Source organism: Mustelus asterias, chromosome 15, assembly GCF_964213995.1.
Source record: "Mustelus asterias chromosome 15, sMusAst1.hap1.1, whole genome shotgun sequence".
Classification (NCBI taxonomy): Eukaryota; Metazoa; Chordata; class Chondrichthyes; order Carcharhiniformes; family Triakidae; genus Mustelus; species Mustelus asterias.
In genome coordinates, this window is record NC_135815.1 from 49,258,048 (window position 1) to 49,278,615 (window position 20,568).

A 20,568-nucleotide genomic window follows, 5' to 3' on the forward strand; every position below is an offset into this window, starting at 1 on the left:
TTGGTAACCAGCCAGCACTCTCTCCTCATGTAATGTAAATTGTTATTCTCTTTAATACTGATAATCTTGCAATCTGTCCTGATGAATGAAAAGAAACTTAGCCACCATGTTTTTTTTTCTTTCAGCAATAAGTTCTGTCCTACAAAATGGTTACAAATGCAAATTGATAGATTATAAGCCCTAAAGCTGTAAATGGGAAGGTTGAATGACAAGTGAGTCTTGCAGAATTGAAATTTCTTGCAGTTTTGCAAAGTGATCTAAAATATTTTTTGTAGCTCTTAGATTTGTTGCAGAAACTTGCCACGGTTATAAATTTGTTTTTGGGTAGAACGCTGCTAAACAGCTATAAACCCAAAATGACCCTAAAGGCGTTGCCAATCTAACACCACAGTAGAGCTCAAGAATGTCTATGCAGTCATTCTGAAGATAAAGCAGCTGTTGTTTAAAGAGAAGTATTCATTGAAAAACAGAATGTGAGGTTCGGCAAGGAGCCATTTAGATCTGCGGGATGCAGCAGTGTTTAGCAGTAGTATGAAATGGATTTCAGTTCCCAGGGAAGAGTGCATTTGTATTTCTGTGAAATGTTCTGCATTGCACTTATTAACTGGAAATGAGCCATTTACTGCGGCAAGAAATAAATGGACTATATCTGTCCCTGTGTTGGGAAAAGGCAATGTTGATAAGTGATTGATTGGATTCCTATTGTGGAATACACTATATTGACAGCATCTTCATGAATGTCTTAAACTCTATAACTACAAGAAATCAGGATGTGTTTTTAAGCAAAATGATGACTGCAGAGGATTGACTTAATTGTTAGATGATCTTGTACTTCTGCGTTGCTCTTGTTTGCTTGTTCTATCAACCATTAAACTAACCATCTCTTTGATTAATCCAAAAAATGTTATTCAAATGTAGGCAAAGGGACACCTAGGGTATGTGTACACAAATCCTTTAAAAATGCAGGACATGTTGAGAAGGCTGTTTTTTTTTTTAAACATATGGGATCCTTGGCTTTAATAGTATATACGAAAGGAGGGAAGTTATAATAAACCTTTCTATTACATTGATTAGACCTCAGTTGGAGCAGTGTGTTCCAATTCTGGGCATCATAATTTTGGAGGGTACTGAAGACATTACTAGAATAGAGGCTTGGATTCAGCTTGTGGAGAGATTGGAGATACTGGGGTCATTCTCCTCGGATCAGAGAAGTAGAAGAGATTTGTAAGAAGTGCTCATAATAATGAGGGGCTTTGATAGAGTAAATAAAATGAAACTGTTTCCAGTAGCAGAGAGATCCAGTAGCAGTAAATAGAGGATATAGCTTTAAGGTGATCAGCAAAAGAACCAGAGTTGATATGAGGAAACATTTCTTTACACAATGAGTTATAATCTGTGATGAACTATCTGAGTGAATGATGGATGCAGATTTGATAGTTTTCTAAAAAGAATTGGATAAGTACTTGAAGGTGCAAAATATGCAAAGCTTTGGGTAAAGAGCAGGTATGTGGGACTAATTGGGTAACTCCAGCAAAGCACTGGCACAATATGTCTAATGGCCACTTCCTCTGATGCATACTTCTATGCTTTAAGGAAAAGAAAGAAATTAGAAAAATTGCAGCACGATAATATCTCATCATTTTAATATATATTCATTCGTGTGATATCGGAGTCTCTGGCTAGGCCAGCATTTATTGCCCATCCCTAATTGTTCTTGAGAAGGTGGTGAACTGCCTTCTGGAACCGCTGAAGTCCATGTGTATATATCATTGAAATTTGATAAGTACCCGCAAAAATATAATTGAAAAGGATTTCATGTGATCTTTTCACATTTATTTTTAAATGTGTAACAAGAAGTATGAACATTTGTTCTTTATTGAAGCTACTTCTAATCCAGCTACTCCTGTATCAATAGGAGTGACTGAATAAATAATCTATTGCAGTTAATACTTTTAATAAAGTATTATTTAACCAATGAAGTAACCAAGTTGTGTTTCCTATTCCTACAATAGCAAATTTACAAAACAATTTGCTGGAAAAATAATTACACTATGCTTCAGTGAGCATAATGCTAGATAAGGAGCAATAGAACCAGTGTCTAGTCTGCATTCAGGGTACCAGGATGCAACACTGAACAGAGCAGCAGACCTTCCCTATCAATACCAAAAAGGAAAAATCAGTTCACCATTGGAATAACTAATTTCATGACACTTCCAAGATTTTGGGGTCATTGAGCCAGGACCCAATGTCTTTGGTCTGATGATATAGGCATTAGTTACAGTATGCCTGTATGGGATCTTCAGATTAAGTGTAATTTAATTGGAGCTTGTACTAAAACCATATTATAAATATACAAGCCAGTATGAAGAAGGATCCCTGCTGTGACATTCAGTTACATAATTAAGACAATTGAATCTTACCATTTATTTTCATGGAGAAGAACTGATAATTATCCATTCAACTTTTTCCACTGAAGGTCTCCGTCAAACAATGCAGAAGTTCAGTAAATTATGCTGAAGTGCACGTAATAACACAAGTCACTCATACCATTATTTGATTGAATTTCTGCCCTAGAAAAATGGCATGTACCATGGATGGACCATTAATAAGGTGCAATAGTGTTGCAAATTCCGATCCTATCATTGGTAGCTGACTGTAGTTGGAGAAAGATGTCTGTAGTTAGAGAAAGGTGACATTGACTTCAATTCTGGCTAGGACGTAGTTTTGTTTGGTTGAGGGCTGATTTGGGTTCAGCTGTGATGTCTCCACAGGTAACTAATCTACTCGTGTTCACCGCGAATGTGAAGAATAACCACTTGGGTAAAAGTTAGAGTTGCTGTGGTCGGTGATTTTAGAAGAAGAGGAATTAAAAACATACTGCAAATTTAGGAGGCGTATTACTTCCAAAGATGTGGAAGTCCAAAGATGTGCGGGTTGAGTTGATTGGCCATGCTAAAATTGCTCCTTAGTGTCCTGATATGCGTAGGTTAGAGGGATTAGCGGGTAAATATGTAGGGATAAGGGGGTAGGGCCTGGGTGGGATTGTGGTTGGTGCAGACTCGATGGGCCAAATGGCCTCTTTCTGCACTGTAGGGTTTCTATGATTTCTATAACTTCCCCCAAAAGTGTTATGTAGTTACTCGAGAATAGTTTGCTAATGGTTATGTCATTTCAGGATCCTTTAAGGATACAAGATTAAATGTAGCAGATTAAAAGCAGACGATAGGATAATCTTTTTTAGACAGAATTGAGACATTGTGGAATTCACTTCCAAGGTTAATGGTTGAGGCAGAAACTATATCAATATCCAAAATTGGATTGAAGGAGTTAAAGGGATATGAGGGTAGTGTGGGTAAATGTGATTAGAATGACAGAAGAATTTTTGTTATCCGGCGCTCTACCGGCATCCTATTCTTGCTCGGTCTCAGCCTTGCACTGCTCTGCAGCACCATCTCCCCTCATGCCATTCACTTGTTTTACGTGTCCCCACACCTGTGAGACGCGACCTCGATACCCTTGTGATTATCCTGATGCCTCCTCATTGGATGAAAATAGAAATCATTTTATATCCGAATTAATCGGCATAATTGATTAACGGGTATAACCTATTCCCGGAATATGTCGTTTAACAGAGATCTTCCTGTATTTGTTCTTGTGCTCCTGTTTTTGGGTGGGGGGCAGGAAGTCCTATTGAAGTTCCAAAACGTGGTTTACGCTGTCTGGAATGCCTGCTCTGACCCCAACCCCTGCCAATGACATCATGGGAATCCAGACATTGACTATCAGGATCCCTATTTGAATACATTGAAATATAAATGTCAGGCTTGTGCACCTGATTTTTGTTTTTATTTTCTCCACATGAATCATGAAAGTCCTCCATGACGAGCACCTGGGGAGCTGAACTCGCTGGAGGTGTGTAGCTCAGTACATCCCTTGGGGAGAGGGGTTCCATTTTTAATTTTTTGTGTAGGGGTGCCCTTTTGTGGTGGGGCATGCTCAATCAGAGCCTGTCCCACCAGCATGACATCATGTGACCCACCCTTCACTTTTTTTTAAACTAAGTCCCGAACTTTACAACGGAGGAAGCCACCCTTGGGGCTGGCAGCTTCCACGCTATTTTGTGACGCTTTGCAACTAAAAAGAGAATATTCTACCGTAGTGTCTTTAGTGTCATAAAGCTTCTCAAGATGCTCCATATGAATGTAAACAGACAAAACATAGCCAAAGGTGGACCTGGAGGATTAAACGCTGGGCACTAAAAGGAAATGCAGAGTTCTTGGATGGTTCTCAGACTGGAGAAAGTTATGCAGATAGAGAGGAGGAAAGTCTTGGGAGGGACCTGAATATGAGAACGGGAATTTTAAAACTGAAGTACTGATGGAACAGAAGTCAAAATAAGTTGGTGCTAATAGGACTGAATGGCCTATTTCCATATAGTAACTTTTGTGTATTTCTGTGAAAGAAAGCATAATTTACATTCTCTGTAGCCCATGGGTATCTGCTTAATCCAAAATACACAGGAAATGTCTCACTGAACACATGGCCACTAGATGGTCCTCTGCAGTTATTTTTCTCCATTTATTGGAAACTTGTGAATTTATGTTACTTTCATGCAAAAATAGCCAAGAGTAACAAACAATTTTGATTCAAGTCTTGTTGAGTTTATTTTCAGTATTTTTTTAATATACTGAGACTTCTATTTGTCGTGACTTTTTAAAGTCTATGAGATCTTGTAACAAACAATCATTGAAATCGTATATGAGAGTTGAATACACAGCACAGACATTTTCTAAAGGACCTGACTTTGCAATTTCAGGTGGTGTCAACATTGGAAAGCCAATTTGTTAATGTGTAGAAATCTGTATGGAATAACCACATATTTGTGCTTTGCTACTTGGCATTCCAACTATGTATTAGATCTTTGGTATATACCTGAGCTAGATTAGGATTGTTGGGAATATATTCCACAAATGATGATGGATGAACATTTCATATTTTGTTTTCTTTGGCTTTCTATCTGGTGATAGATGGTAACTGCTAAATCTGTACCCCAGAGTGCCTTGAATACTTCATGTACTTAATTAGTTTTTGTGCAATTGATGAAGCAATTTACAGCGTGTTGATAGTTTCTCTGTAATTCTCTGTAACCAACAATAAAATAGCCAGTGATATTGTGAAATGTTTCTCATTTTTATTTTACCTTTTGTGAGAATTTACTTTGTTCTGATTTTGAGAATAGTTCTTGAATCTTACCTGATTACCATAAAAACTGTTATTGCATGTAAGTGAAAGGTCCTACCTTTGTTTGATAGATCAGGATAAACAATTATTTCAAATAGCTTCTGAAGTTGGATGTGAAATGTATGTAAGCATATGTTGTGTAAATGAGTCAATTTCAAACATTTGTGGGGGAACCCTTAGGTATTGTTGCACTTCCAAAAAGGTTGGGCGCTATCTTCTGGATCTTCACACTGGTGGGTGGGATCTTCTGGTCCCACTAAAAGTGCACTCCCGTGTGTGTTTCCTGGCAGCGTGGGGTTGAATCAATGGGAAATTCCATTGACGGCGACGAGACCAGAAGATCCCGCTGCTGGCCAATGCTGCCTCCCACTGCTGAGAAAATTGCTGTGGAGAGGCCAGAGAATCCTGATGAATGTCAGCGTTGTCTTTACAGAAATTATTTATTTTTTCACTGAGTACATACAGAAACAAAACCAGATGGTCAACTAGAAAATTTGACTTTAAGGACCACATGGATATCTGCATTATTTGGAGAGTTGTCAATGGAGAAATTATCTACAGAAGCAGTATACTGGGACTCCTGATTTAATTCAGTGCAGTTATTTTGAATTCCATTCTGGAAAATTTTGAATGTGTGTGCTTCTAAAGGTGCAGAAACACAGTGGCAGAGAATGGAATATCTTTCTAATTTTTGCACAGTGATTATATGAGCCATACCTGATCATAAACTGATTGCAGATAAAAGTTATATTCGTTGACTGAAGAAACCCAAGTTGAGATCGTTAGAAATCAGATGAGCATTCTGATGGACCTTTCAGTTCCACAAATAACACATTTTTGTTCATGTTGAAATCGAGGCGTTCTCGCTGCCTTTGAAAATATTTCTGGATTGCCATTCTGTTTTTCTTTCAGTGCATTTTGTCACTGCGTCTTCATGTACCTAATTCTCAAATTTTGTTTGTATATTGAAATTGTTTATTGCGAATGCTGGAGTCCAGGGATGCCAATGCATGTCTGACATTTGCTTGCATCTCGATGCACAAGCAAAATGAACTTCTCGTGCAGAAATAAAACATGATTTAAACCATTTTAAGACTTAACCAGAATCTGATCCTATAATGGCCAGATATTTTTACTGAAATTCCTTTACCCCACCATTGATGGTGATAAAGAGAGCACCTGAGACCAGAGCTGAGATTCATGTTTGAGCTTTTATTGCTTGCTAGTTAGTACCTATTGTTAATTGTCTAACCGAGTTTTCACAAATGTGTAGCACTCTTGTAACATCTATTTTTAAAAAAAACTTTTAAAACTAGAGTGAATAATTCCCTCTTTTTACAAGAAGTTAATTTAAGTTCAGGTAGGCTTAAACCCAGTGGATCCACAACATACCAGTTTTCCTCAGTGAAACCTCTCATGATAACTAGCATGTTATAAACTAAAGCACAAATTTGATTAACAGTCTAATTTTGTCTAGCCCTAACAATAATGGTGTGAAACAGAAATCACTGTTAGGACACTGAACTAGCAGGTGTGAACATTCAACAAAATAGTGTGTTTTTTTCTTCCTGACTTTTTCTATACAGGTTATTTTTGGGATAAATTTCCCTCTTAAGGGTCTCTTTTCTCTTCAATTGCTTAACAGTACTGAGCAGCTAAGTTGCAAATTATGCCCATGTCATGGATGACTGAAATGTGACTCCAATTTTTGTCCCTCTGTGCTGGGCAGCATTGCATACTTTGATTAAACTCTGATTTGGAACTGAATGAAGTCCAAATCTACCCAGGCATTGAATATGTTATTCCATGAGTAAAAAAATGCCAATCTAATTAGGTAGTGTTACTTATTAACTGGTGTTTAATTTTTCTTGTAGATGGTGAGCAGCACAACTAGGTTTAAGCACAATTTTTAGAAAGTTGGGTTTTCAATTGCAAAATGTAACTATTTGAATTTTGGGGCCATGCTACTAAATCAATCAATGCTTTATTTTCTAAAAGTCTTGATTGTGTTTAATCATCATTTTGGGACAATCTACTGGGAGAAAGCTAGCATTTTGTGCATATTATACTCATGTTTTTCAAGTAGCTGATTTGATTCGGCATTAATTTTAAAACTCAGACCAATCTGTGAGCAAGATTCAACAGATGTTAGGGATATTATGACAAGATAATTTGTTTTGGAAGGTGTTGGTTGAGGGAAATTGCCGGCCCGGAAACAGAGATATTTACCCATTAGTTTGGATCTTTCATGTGGAATAGATGTATATGAAAATTTGCAGCACTCCCTCTATACTGCAGAGTAATATACTCTATAGTGCTCCTTGGCCTGGATTATGTACTCGAATTTGGTTTGGGTTTGAACCTACAACCTTCTGAATCAAGTGAGCACACTGAGAACTGCTGTCTTGCAGCGCCAAGGACCCGGGTTCGGTTCCTGGCTTGGGCCACTGTTGTGTGGAGTCTACACGTTCTCCTCGTGCCTTTGTGGGTTTACTCTGGGTGCTCCGGTTTCCTCCCACAGTCTGATAGACGTGTCGGTTAGGTGCATTGGCCATGCTAAATTCTCCCTCAGTGTACCCAAATAGGCGCCGGAGTGTGGCAACTAGGGGATTTTTACAGTAACTTAATTGCAGAGTTAATGTAAGCCTACTTGTGACACTAATAATCAAACCTTAAAACTTCAAACTGAACCAGTTGAAAATTGAAAATTAAAGCTGATAATCAATTTTATACTGTTCTATCAAATTTAGCACATTGACGGAGCTTAGTCACAGAGGCTGGATTTAAAGAACATGTTAAAGGGGATGATTGAAGTGAAGAAGTTTAGCAAGGAAATTCCAGAGCATGGGGCATAGACAGATCAATCTACAGCTGCCAGAGGTGGGGCAAAGGGACTGCTAAGAGTGGAGATTGCAGAATTTTCAGTTACAGAGGGACCTTGATGTCCTGATGTATGGATCACAAATTGTTAGTCTACACGTACAGCAATTTATTAGAAAAGCAAATTAAATGTTGTTGGAATATAAATGTTGCTACAGTTGTACATGGTGTTGGTGAGACAACCTCTAGAATATTGTGTATAGTTTTGGCCGTCTTATTTAAGAAAGGGCGTAATTACATTGGAAGTAGTTCAAAGAAGGTTCACTTGACTGATTCCTGGAATGAGGGGGTTGCCTTGCGAGGAAAGATTAGGAGAATGAAAGGTGAGAATGAATGTATACGATTCTGAGGGGACTTGACAAGGTGGATGTTGAAAGGATGTTTCTTCTTGTTGGGGAAAATAAAACTCGAGACACAATTTAAAATAAGAGGTTGCCAATTTAAGTTGGGAATTATATTTCTTTCTCTTGGAGGGTTGAGAGTCTTTGGAACTCTTCTCCTGAGAGTGGTGGAGGGCAGATCATTGAAAATGTTGTAAGACCGAGGTAGATTCTTGACTAAGAGTCCGAGGTTATAGGGCGTAGGCAGGAAAATAGAGTTGAGGCCACAATTTGACCAACCATGATCTTATCAAATGGCAGAGAAGGATCAAGGGACTGAATGTCCTACTTCTGCCCCTATTTCTTATGTTCATATGCATATCCATCTGAAAGGGCAGATTTGATGGAACAGCAAATTCGCAGAGGGTTGTTGGGCTGGATGCAGTTAGAGATGGGTAACAATGAGATAATGGAGGTACTTTAACATGAGCAAGCCATTGCTGGACTGACGAGGCTAATGGGTGAGTGGGACTTGTGTAAGTTGGGATCTTGGCAAATGGGAAAGATGCAAAATAGATAGGAAGAGCCATGTACCTGGTTAAAATCTTCAACTTTGTGCATATGAGATGGAAACTAATTAGGTGCGTCCTCACCAGCCCACAGAAGGCATGTCTCAGGGAAAGTTTGGAACCCTCTTCTGCAAATGGCAATTAATGCTCGATCAGTTGTTAATTTTAAATCTGAGATTTGATAGATTTGTATTATCCAAAAGCTTTAAGGGCTTTGGAATTAAGTTGCAGATCAACCACAATTTCATGGAATGGCAGAACAGGCACAGACTTAAAGTCTGCTCCTGTTCCTATAAGGGCACAAAAGTTTGAGACAAATTTAAAGCGAAGATCGGTGCATTCTTGCCTTTTTGCATCTGAACTCCTGGCTGCATTAGTGAAGCTTCAGAGCAGCTATCCACTGAGAACACCAGTGAAGTGAGCAGTGCAGAGGACAGGCCCCCTTTTTATCTGAAAACAGCAGCTAATGTTATACAATATTGGACTATCTCAAAGATTTTCAGTGAATGATTGGATGGATGGGTAAGTGGGTGAATGAGTGGGATAGGGGTTGGATATTTAGTTAAGTGGGTAGTGGATCAGGGGTTTTGTTGGGTATTGTGAGGGCTATGTGTAGGGGTGCTAATGGGTTGAGCACAGTAGAGATTAAACAGTTTAGCAGTTCTAGGTAAGTATCTCGATGAGTAATGCATATTTAGTCAAGTCTCTGACCCTAAGCTCAGGGCCAAAGAGACATCTGCAGAGGATCCTGGGCAGCACATGATATTAGAGGTGGAAACAGACAGCTTTAAAAAAATTAATTCATGGGACATGGGCGTCACTGTTTAGCCAGCATTTGTTGGCCATCCCTAGTTGTCCAAGGGCAGTTGAGAGTCAACCACATTGCTGTGGCTCTGGAGTTGCATGTGGACCAGACCGGGTAAGGACGGCAGATTCCCTTCCCTAAAGGGCATTAGTGAACCAGATAGATTTTTCTAACAATCGACGATGGTTTCATGATCATATTCTTAATTCCAGTTTTTTTAAATTGAATTCAAATTCCACCATCTGCCATGGTGGGATTCGAACGCGGGACTCCAGAACCCAGATAAATGCGTAATGGTCCAAATTGGCTGGTCAAATGGGATGAAGGAGTACAATATAAAGGGAAAGACTCTTAGTACTGTAGAGGATCAGAAGGACCTTGAGGTCTGGGTCCATAGGACTCTAAAATCGGCCCCACAGGTGGAGGAGGTGGTTAAGAAGGCGTATGGTGTGCTGGCCTTTATCAATCGAGGGATTGAGTTTAGGAGTCCGGGGATAATATATATGACCCTCGTCAGACCCCACTTGGAGTACTGTGCTCAGTTCTGGTCGCCTCATTACAGGAAGGATGTGGAAATGATTGAAAGGGTGCAGAGGAGATTTACAAGGATGTTGCCTGGATTGAGTGGCATGCCTTATGAGGATAGGCTGAGGGAGCTCGGTTGTTTCTCCTCGGAGAAACGTAGGATGAGAGGAGGTCTAATAGAGGTATATAAGATGTTGAGAGGCATAGATCGGGTGGACTCTGAGGGTGGAAATGGCTTCTACGAGAGGACACAGGTTTATGGTGCTGGGGGGTAGGTACAGGGGAAATGTTAGGGGGAAGTTTTTCACACAGAGGGTGGTGGGCGAGTGGAATCGGTTGCCGTCAGTGGTGGTGGAGGCAAACTCAATAGGGACTTTTAAGAGACTCCTGGATGAGTACATGGGACTTAATAGGACAGAGGGTTATAGGTAGGCCTAGAAGGTACGGATATGTTCGGCACAACTTGTGGGGCCAAAGAGCCTGCTTGTGCTGTAGTTTTTCTATGTTTCTAAATACTGTGCGTGTGTGCGTGCGCGCGCGTGTGTCTTCGATTCTGAAGCTGGTCGTACTCTGACTGCATCCAGACGGTGTATTGCCTCATAGGACAGTACAGAATATTTCACCCTATTGAATGGTCTAGAAGTTTTTTAAACACTTGCATTTATATAGTATTGTTCGTAACTAGCTGATGTCTCATAATGCTTTACAGTCAGTGGAATAGTTTGTAAAGTGTCTTCATTGTTGTAATGCAAGAATTGTGGCAGCTAATTTCTGCTCGGTAAACTCCCAGAAACAGAAATCTGCTACTGACCAGATGACCTTTTTTGTGATGTTTATTGAGGGATAAATTTGGCCAGGACAGTGGGATAGTTCCTCTGCTTTCCTTCAGAATAATGCCAAGGGATATTTTCTATCCACTCGAGCTGGCAGATGGAGCCTCAGTTTAACATCTCATCAGAAAGACAACACCTCTGACAGTGCACTGCGCTCTCAGTGCAAGACTGGGAGTGTCAGCTTTGATTGTTGGACTCAAGCCCTCGGACTTGAGCCTGGAACCTTGTGATTCGAAGGAAAGTATGCTACCAAGTGAGCTACAGCCGATGCAGAAGAACTGTTTTATTTGTCTCTGCTGGGAAATACATTATTGTACAATGTTCTTTTTAATGACTTCCACAGCAACCGCTGTTTGTGTCGTTATCTCATTCTCCCAGAACAATATATTAGTTTGCTTTGTTACTTCAAATGTAGCAGAATTATTTTTAGTTGGAGTGCCTGAGAATGGGGAGGGATTCTAAATTGACAATGCATTTAGAAAAACACTAAAAATTACTCTCTCTCCTCTGTATACGCTTCCTTGAATTTGTATTTATAAGATGATTAGTGGTATTTAATGCAATTTTAACCATAGCAGTCTGAATTCTATCATTTCAATTGAAATGTAACTTTTGTTTAATTTCAGAAATTTTCAAATGCTTGACCATAATGGACTCAATTTTTCTTAGTGTTGCAATTAATGTACATGTACCTCCGTGCTAATAGCCAATGAATCATAGAATCCCTACAGTGCAGAAGGAGGGTATTCAGCCCATCAAGCCTGCACTGACAACAATCCCATCCAGGCCCTATCCCTGTATTCCTCGGTATTTACTCTGCTAATCACCCTGATAGTAAGGGACAATAGAGCATAGCCAATAAATCTAGCCCCCACATAGTTGGAGTGTGGGCGGAAACCCTCGCAGACACGGGGAGAAAGTGCAAACTCCACACAGGCAGTCGCCCAAGGCCGGAATTGAAACCGAGTCCCTGGCACTGAGGCAGCAGTGCTAACCACAGTGCCACCGTGCTGCCCTTAAGTGCCATAACAGTTTGGAGTTTACTTCAATGGAACTGATGCAAGTGCCTGCCCATGCTCTTCAGATGCCATTAAAACCTTTGACAGACTCTTCACGTGTCTGTAAGTGCAGTTGTGCAGTAGTCTTAAAATGCACACAACAAAATATTAGAGGGAATGTTGCTTAGAAGTGAAAATAATTGCTAAACTAAACTTTTTTGCCATTGGTCCTTTTCATACACCAGCTGGCGACATCTGCCAAACCCAAAAATGTAAGATTACACTTTGTTTCCATGCATCTGCACGCCAAGTTCAACATCGGTACATTGCACCAGTTTGAGAAACAGACCCAGATTCCTGTTCTGTGTTCAGTCCGAGTTATTCCAATTTTAAAATGCAGTCAAGGTGATGGCGATCCTTATTGCTTTTATCTTAACTACCTGAAAATGAATTAGTTCACAGTGAAGTCATTATAGTGGCTTAAATAATTGAAATGGATTTCCTGTTGGACATTCACATTCAGTAACTTAGAATGTTTTCTGGTAGAGATTGGTAGATCTGTAATAACAAAATGAGCATTCTGGGTTTATTATAGTTGAGCATCTTGCTTTTCATTTGGATAAGTAAGCTGAAATGAATGATTGCAATATTTGGTGAGGCTAATTTCTGTTATTTAGCCTGAGCTTGCTGCTAAGTACTTTGGATAATGCTGTGCATTCTTGAAGTTGAAATGAAGGAGTAATGTTGATGGCTCCTTTTCAGTAAGTTTAAGTCAGTAATGTTCAAGATTTATCTCTGCGGTACATTTCTAGCATCTGTAATTACAAAACTGGCTAAAATACATTTTGCATTCATTGCTCCTTAGAAACCATCCTAGTGGCAGCAAGTCATAGTTCCTGCTTGAACATAAAGACAGCGATACCTGCAAACCACTGCTTTAATTGCTACTATTGGTAAGTGAAAATATCAAATTACAAGCTAAGTTTTGCCTTTTCAAATATATAATTCCAGTAAAACCTTTTGTATTTTACATAGATTTTAGGATATATTCTAACAAATGTGATGCACATTGCTGATGATCATGCCACAGTTGGAGTCCAGAACAAGATGATGACAGTGAAGTTTCTCTCAAGTTGAGTCATAGGTCAACATTTTGTAAGGCAGTTTTATCTCTCTAGGTATAGCCACATTGCCACTGATGGCATGTGATATTTTAAAAGTTGTATTCTTCTCTCTCCATATTTCTGTACCGTGTCTTTCCTTCCAAGTCTGTATATGGAGTGAATTATTCAACATGGTGAGCGCCTGCTCTTCAGTGAGTTGGTATTCCTACATCTTGGACTGCTAATCACATTGCATTAATCATGTCAAGATTGTCATGCTGTGTGTTCCTATATCCATTCAGTAAATATGTGATTATATTGTACATCAATAACACAACACACAATTGGTTCATAGCACTTGAGGTTGTGTTTGAGCATTTGTTTTCCAATCCTAGCTATTTGTACATTATACAATCCCTTGCATTAATATCACTGGGGTAACCTTTTAATTCATATGTACCCCTCAGCCCGTAATGGCCTAAATTCATCACTAGGACTCTCAACTTCTACATTTGATAATTGTGAAGTTTTAATATTGCTGGTTTGTAAGGTTTTAATTTTTAAAATATAAATTCATACTTTAAATAATGTATTCCTGGATTGTGGAATGATGGGAAAGTCTCACTTAGTGTTCCTGCAGTCACACAGAAGGTGGTGATGGGGCTGTCTTCTTGAACTACTACGGTCTGTCTGATGAAGCTGCTCCAAAAAAGATCATGTTTTCCTAGCAGAATTGGTGACATATGAGCAATTCAAGTTGATATGTAACTTGGAGGGCAACTTGGCGATAATTGCTAATCTTATTCTTTTGGTGCTGGTGGTCAGAATCAGAGGAAATGTCATTGGAGTAGCCATGGTGAATTGCTGCGTTGCATGAGTAATGAAGCATATATCAAAATAAGGAACTGGACACTGATCAATCAACTTCCTCTGTCCTGGATGATGTGGAGTTTCATGAGTATTGTGGCTTGACCATCCAGACAAATTGCAAGTATTTGGCCTCACATGCCTAACTTAATCCTAGCTATATGTCTCAGGAGATGAAATATATGTTGCAAAGTATAGGATCTGCCATATTCTTGTAACAGTGGTGGGCTGGACCAGCTGAGTTCCTGATAAATGTTGACCCTGAAACTAATTTGTTGGGAGCACCTGGGGAAGATGGGGCCTTTTGAAAGCTGAGGTGATAAATGGATCTTGTTGAAGATAGTCAATTAATTGGCATTTGCATGTCATGAATGCCACTTATTAGCCCAAACCTGATATTCACATTATACCTTAGGCCAGTGTGGACTTTCAGAGGATTTGTGAAAGGAACCAGACACTAGAATCAACAGCATATACCTTTCCTCCTCCTTAAGACAGATGAAGCTGCTGAAAATAGCCAGGCTGAGGATGTCCCCTTGAATAATTCTTGCTGTCTTGCCCAACTTCTCAGTATTCTGTTGTGTTGATTAACATCGTAATGATATGGTTGAAAGTGAATACATGCCTGATGAAATTCTGTTATATCTATTTAGTGCAATTAAGGTAGTTGCTAGATTTGGAGCACACAACCCCTACAGAAACAGTACTTAGAATTTTACTCCATTTAGCATCTGGATTGTCAGATGGGGAGAAGGTTTGCTTTCAGAAATGTGTCCTGTGCTTCAGAAAAAAAAATCCAAAGCAAAAATATGTATGTCACCCCTTTATTTGACTGACACTTGAGTTTTGACAGGTATCCTGACTTCCCCGAGGCCAATTTGGCCTGTAATCCCATAGAATCCTTACAGTGCCATTCGACTCATTGAGTCTGCACCGATTCTCCAAAAGAGCATCCCACCCAGGTCCTCTCCTTTGCCCTATCCCTGTAACCCCGCGCATCTACCATGGCAAATTCAATTAACCTACTCATCTTTGGACATTAAGGGGCAATTTAGCAGACCAATCCACCTAACCTGCCCATCTTTGGAATGTGGGAAGGAACGAGAGCATCCGGCGGAAACCTACACAGACACTGGGAGAATGTGCAAACACCACACAGTCCCCCAAGGCCGGAATCAATCACACCTCCCTGCATTGAGAGACAGCAGTGCTAACCACTGTGCCACTGTACTGTCTAATATGTTGATTGCTTTGTTCTGCTGAAAGAAAGTTGCTGAATTAGTCTTGCATCCTCTTTTTTTATATTATGTGTAGCAAAATGATAACTTTAGTACAGTTTAATACATTTAAAGAGAACAGTGATGTAATTGTACCAAACACACTGTGGCATATTTGTATGACTTTGGTTTGTGACAATGAGAATGTTGGAGAATGACCCATGAAAAAGAATATTTTGCTTTCTCAACTATGGAAAAGTGTTATTAATTGAATGCCAAATTTGAATACAATAAGTTAGTTATCAGTGTTGCTTCACTTGGGAACTGTCCGTTATGCCAGCTTATTTTTAAAATTGCAACTTTAACTAAGAAAAAAGACTAAAATACTGATCATATAACCAAGTGTAGCGATGCTACAGTATTTAGGTTCATAAAATGTTAGGAACATAGGTGCAGGAGTAGGATATTCAGGCCATCAATCCTTCTCGGCCATTCTGTACCATCATGGCTGATCATCCACTTTGGTGCCTTTTCCCAGCATTGTCCCCATAACCCTTTCTGTCATTGGTATTCAGAAATCTATCAATCTCTGCTTTAAGTATACTCAATGATTGAGGTTCTGCAGGCCTCTGGGTTTGAGAATTCCAAAGATTCACAACCCTCTGAACAAAACAATTTCTCCTCATCTCGGTCAAGTGGCTTCCCCTTATTTTGAAATTGTGTCCCCTGGTTCTCAGCTCCCCAATCAGAGGGAACATCTAACCTGTTTCTACTCTGTCTATCCCTTTAAATACTTCATAGGTTTCAATGAGATCACCTTGGGAGAATACAGGCACAGTTTCCCCAATCACCCTTTTTGTGACTGTCCCGCCATCTTGGTGACAAGACCTTTGTTGTACTCCCACTGTAGCAATAATATCCTTCCTAAGGGACCAAAGTGCAGTATTACTGAGGTTTTATATAATTTAAGCTAAAATTTGCTACTCCTGTACTCAAATCCTCTTGTCATACAGACTAATATTCTGTTAGCCTTCCTAATTGCTTGCAACTGCATGTTTAGCTTTCAGTGACTTATTGACAAGGACACCTAGGTCCCTTTGTACATCTACACTTTCTAATGTCTCACTGTTTAAGAAATATTCTGCACATCTGTTCTTCCTACCGAAGTGGGTGACCTCACATTTTTCCACACTATATTCCATCTTCCATGTTCATGACCACTCACTAAGTTTATTCAAATGCACTTGAAGCCACTTTGCATCTCCCTCATAATACTCATTCTCACCAAGCATTGTGACATCTGTGAACTTGCAAATATTATATTTGGGTCCCACATCCAAATCACTGATATAGTGAACAGATGGGGCCTCAGTATTGTGTTTGGATTTTGAAATTTAATCAGTCTGATGTATCTGGCTTTTTATAGTCATGTGGTTGTGCCATGAGGCTATTTTTCTGGAGGCAGGCATCTGAAGGCAGTTCAATAAAGACCCAGAATGATAAAACATTGAAACATAAAAACATAGAAGATAGGAGTAGGAGGAGGCCATTTGGTCCTTCGAGCCTGCTCTGCCATTCATTACGATCATGGCTAATCGTCCAACTCAATAGCCTAATTCTGCTTTTACCCCATAACCTTTGATCCCATTTGCACCAAGTGCTATATCCAATCGCCTCTTGAATACATTGTGTTTTGGCATCAACTACTTCCTGTGGTAATGAATTCCACAGGCTCACCATTCTTTGGGTGAAGAAATGTCTCCTTGCCTCCGTCCTAAATGGTCTACCCTGAATCCTCAGACTGTGACCCTTGGTTCTGGACTTACCCATCATCGGGAATATCCTTCCTGCATCTACCTTGTCTAGTCCTGTTAGAATTTTATAAGTCTCCATGAGATCCCCCCTCATTCGTCTGAACTCCAGCGAAAACAATCCTAACCTAATCAATCTCTCCTCATACATCAGTCCCGCCGTCCCTGGAATCAGCCTGGTAAACCTTTACTGCACTCCCTTGAGAGCAAGAACATCCTTCCTCAGAAAAGTAGACCAAAACTGCACACAAATACTCTAGATGTGGTCTCACCAAGGCCCTGTATAATTGCAACAACACATCCCTGCCCTTGTACTCAAACTCTCGCAGTGAAGGCCAACATGCCACTTGCCGCCTTTACTGCCTGCTGCACCTGCATGCTTATCTTCAGTGACTGGTGCACAAGGACACCCAGGTCCTGCTACACACTCCCCTCTCCCAATTTACAGCCATTCAGATAGTAATCTGCTTTGTTTTTGCTTCCAGAGTGAATAACCTCACATTTGTTCCTCTGTTTAAGAAAGGGAATAGAAATGACCCTGGTAATTATAGACCGGTTAGTCTGACTTCGGTGGTTGGTAAATTGATGGAAAAGGTCCTTAGGGATGGGATTTACGACCATTTAGAAAGATGCGGATTAATCCGGGATAGTCAGCACGGATTTGTGAAGGGCAAATCGTGCCTCACAAATTTGATAGAATTTTTTGAGGAGGTAACTAGGTGTGTTGATGAAGGTAGGGCGGTTGATGTCATATACATGGATTTTAGTAAGGCGTTTGATAAGGTCCCCCATGGTCGGCTTATGATGAAAGTAAGGAGGTGTGGGATAGAGGGAAAGTTGGCCGATTGGATAGGTAACTGGCTGTCTGATCGAAGACAGAGGGTGGTGGTGGATGGAATATTTTCGGACTGGAGGCAGGTTGCTAGTGGAGTGCCGCAGGGATCGGTGCTTGGTCCTCTGCTCTTTGTGATTTTTATTAATGACTTAGAGGAGGGGGCTGAAGGGTGGATCAGTAAATTTGCTGATGACACCAAGATTGGTGGAGTAGTGGATGAGGTGGAGGGGTGTTGTAGGCTGCAAAGAGACATAGATAGGATGCAAAGCTGGGCTGAAAAATGGCAAATGGAGTTTAACCCTGATAAATGTGAGGTGATTCATTTTGGTAGGACAAATTTAAATGTGGATTACAGGGTCAAAGGTAGGGTTCTGAAGACTGTGGAGGAACAGAGAGATCTTGGGGTCCATATCCACAGATCTCTAAAGGTTGCCACTCAAGTGGATAGAGCTGTGAAGAAGGCATATAGTGTGTTAGCTTTTATTAACAGGGGGTTGGAGTTTAAGAGCCGTGGGGTTATGCTGCAACTGTACAGGACCTTGGTGAGACCGCATTTGGAATATTGCGTGCAGTTCTGGTCACCTCACTATAAGAAGGATGTGGAAGCGCTGGAAAGAGTGCAGAGGAGATTTACCAGGATGCTGCCTGGTTTGGAGTGTCGGTCTTATGAGGAAAGGTTGAGGGAGCTGGGGCTGTTCTCTCTGGAGCGGAGGAGATTGAGGGGAGACTTAATAGAGGTTTATAAAATGATGAAGGGGATAGATCGAGTGAACGTTCAAAGACTATTTCCTCGGGTGGATGGAGCTATTACAAGGGGGCATAACTATAGGGTTCATGGTGGGAGATATAGGAAGGATATCAGAGGTAGGTTCTTCACGCAGAGAGTGGTTGGGGTGTGGAATGGACTGCCTGCAGTGATAGTGGAGTCAGACACTTTAGGAACATTTAAGCGGTTATTGGATAGGCACATGGAGCACACCAGGATGGTAGGGAGTGGGATAGCTTGATCTTGGTTTCAGATGAAGGTCGGCACAACATCGTGGGCCGAAGGGCCTGTTCTGTGCTGTACTGTTCTATGTTCTACATATTCTATTTATCCAAATTATACTGCATCTGCCATTGATTTGCCCACTCACCCAGCCTGTCCAGATCATTCTGAAGGATCTCTGCATCCTTGTCACAGTTCACCCTCCTACCTAACTTGGTATCATCTGCAAACTTGAGATGTTACATTTTGTTCCCTCATCCAAATCGTTAATATATATTGTGTATAGCTGGGGTCCCAGCACCGATCCCTGTGGCGCACCGATCCCTGTGGCACCACACTAGTTACTGCCTGCCAATTTGAAAAACACCTATTAATTCCTACTCTTAGTTTCCTCTCTGCCAACCAGTTTTCTATCCATCTCAATACGCTTACCCCAATCCCATGCACTTTAATCTTGCATGATAATCTCTTATGTGGGACTTTGTCAAATGCTTTCTGAAAGTCCAAATGTACCACATCGACTGGCTCCCCTTTGTTAACTCTACTAGTTCCATCTTCAAAGAATTCCAGCAGAATTGTCAAGCATGATTTCCCCTTCATAAATCCATGCTGACTCTGTCTGATCCTGCCACTGTTTTCTAAATGCTCTGCTGTAAAGTCCTTGATAATGGATTCGCACATTTTTCCCACTACCGGTGTTAAGCTTACTGGTCTATAATTCCCTGTTTTCTCTCTCCCTCCCTTTTTGAACATTGGAGTGACATTAGCTACCCACCGATCTGCAGGGACTGTTCCAGAGTCTATAGAATCCTGACGACCAATGCATCCACTATTTCTAGAGCCACTTAAGTATTCTGGAATGTAGATTATCAGGCTCTGGGGATTTATCCGCCTTCAATGCCATCAATTTTCCCAGCACCATTTCTCTACTAATAGTGATCTTCCTCAGTTCTTCCCCCTCATTAAATCTTGCGTTCTCCAACATTTCTGATTTGTGTCCTCTTTTGTGAAAACAGAAGGTATGTATTCAGTTGCTCGGCTATTTCTTTGTCCCTCATTATACGTTCCCTTGCTTCTGTCTGTAAGGGACCTACATTTGTTTTCACCAACCTCTTTCTCTTCACGTATCTACAGAAACTCTTAGTATCAGTCTTTATGTTCCCTGCAAGCTTACTTTCGTACTGTATTTTCCCCTTAATCAATCCGTTGGTTCTCCTTTGCTGAATTCTAAACTGCTCCCAATCCTCGAACTTAGTATTTTTCTTGGCCAACCTGTAGGCTTTTTCCTTGGATCGGATACTCTCTCTAATTTCCTTTGTAAGTCACGGATTGGCTCTCTTACCCAATTTACTTTTGTGCCAGACAGGAATAAACAGTTGCTGCAGTTCCCCCATGTGTTCCTTGAATGTTTGCCATTGCCTATCCACTGTCATCCCTTTAAGTAACTCTCCCCAATCTATCAAGGCCAACTCACGCCTCATATCCTCATAGTTTCCTTTATTAAGGTTCAGCACCCTAGTCTCCAAATCAGCTACTTCACACTCCATCTTGATTTTTAAAAATCTATCATGTTATG

At 40.4% G+C, this 20,568-nt stretch overlaps 1 protein-coding gene across 1 annotated transcript in view; it reads left to right on the top strand.

The window, feature by feature from the left end:
* sptbn1 (spectrin, beta, non-erythrocytic 1) overlaps positions 1 to 20,568 on the top strand; it is a 244,542-nt gene that overhangs the window by 36,904 nt on the left and 187,070 nt on the right. Inside the window, exon 2 of the mRNA XM_078229863.1 lies at positions 13,037 to 13,124. The gene's annotated coding sequence lies outside the window, so the exon portion shown is untranslated. The remainder of the gene's footprint in view (positions 1 to 13,036; positions 13,125 to 20,568) is intronic.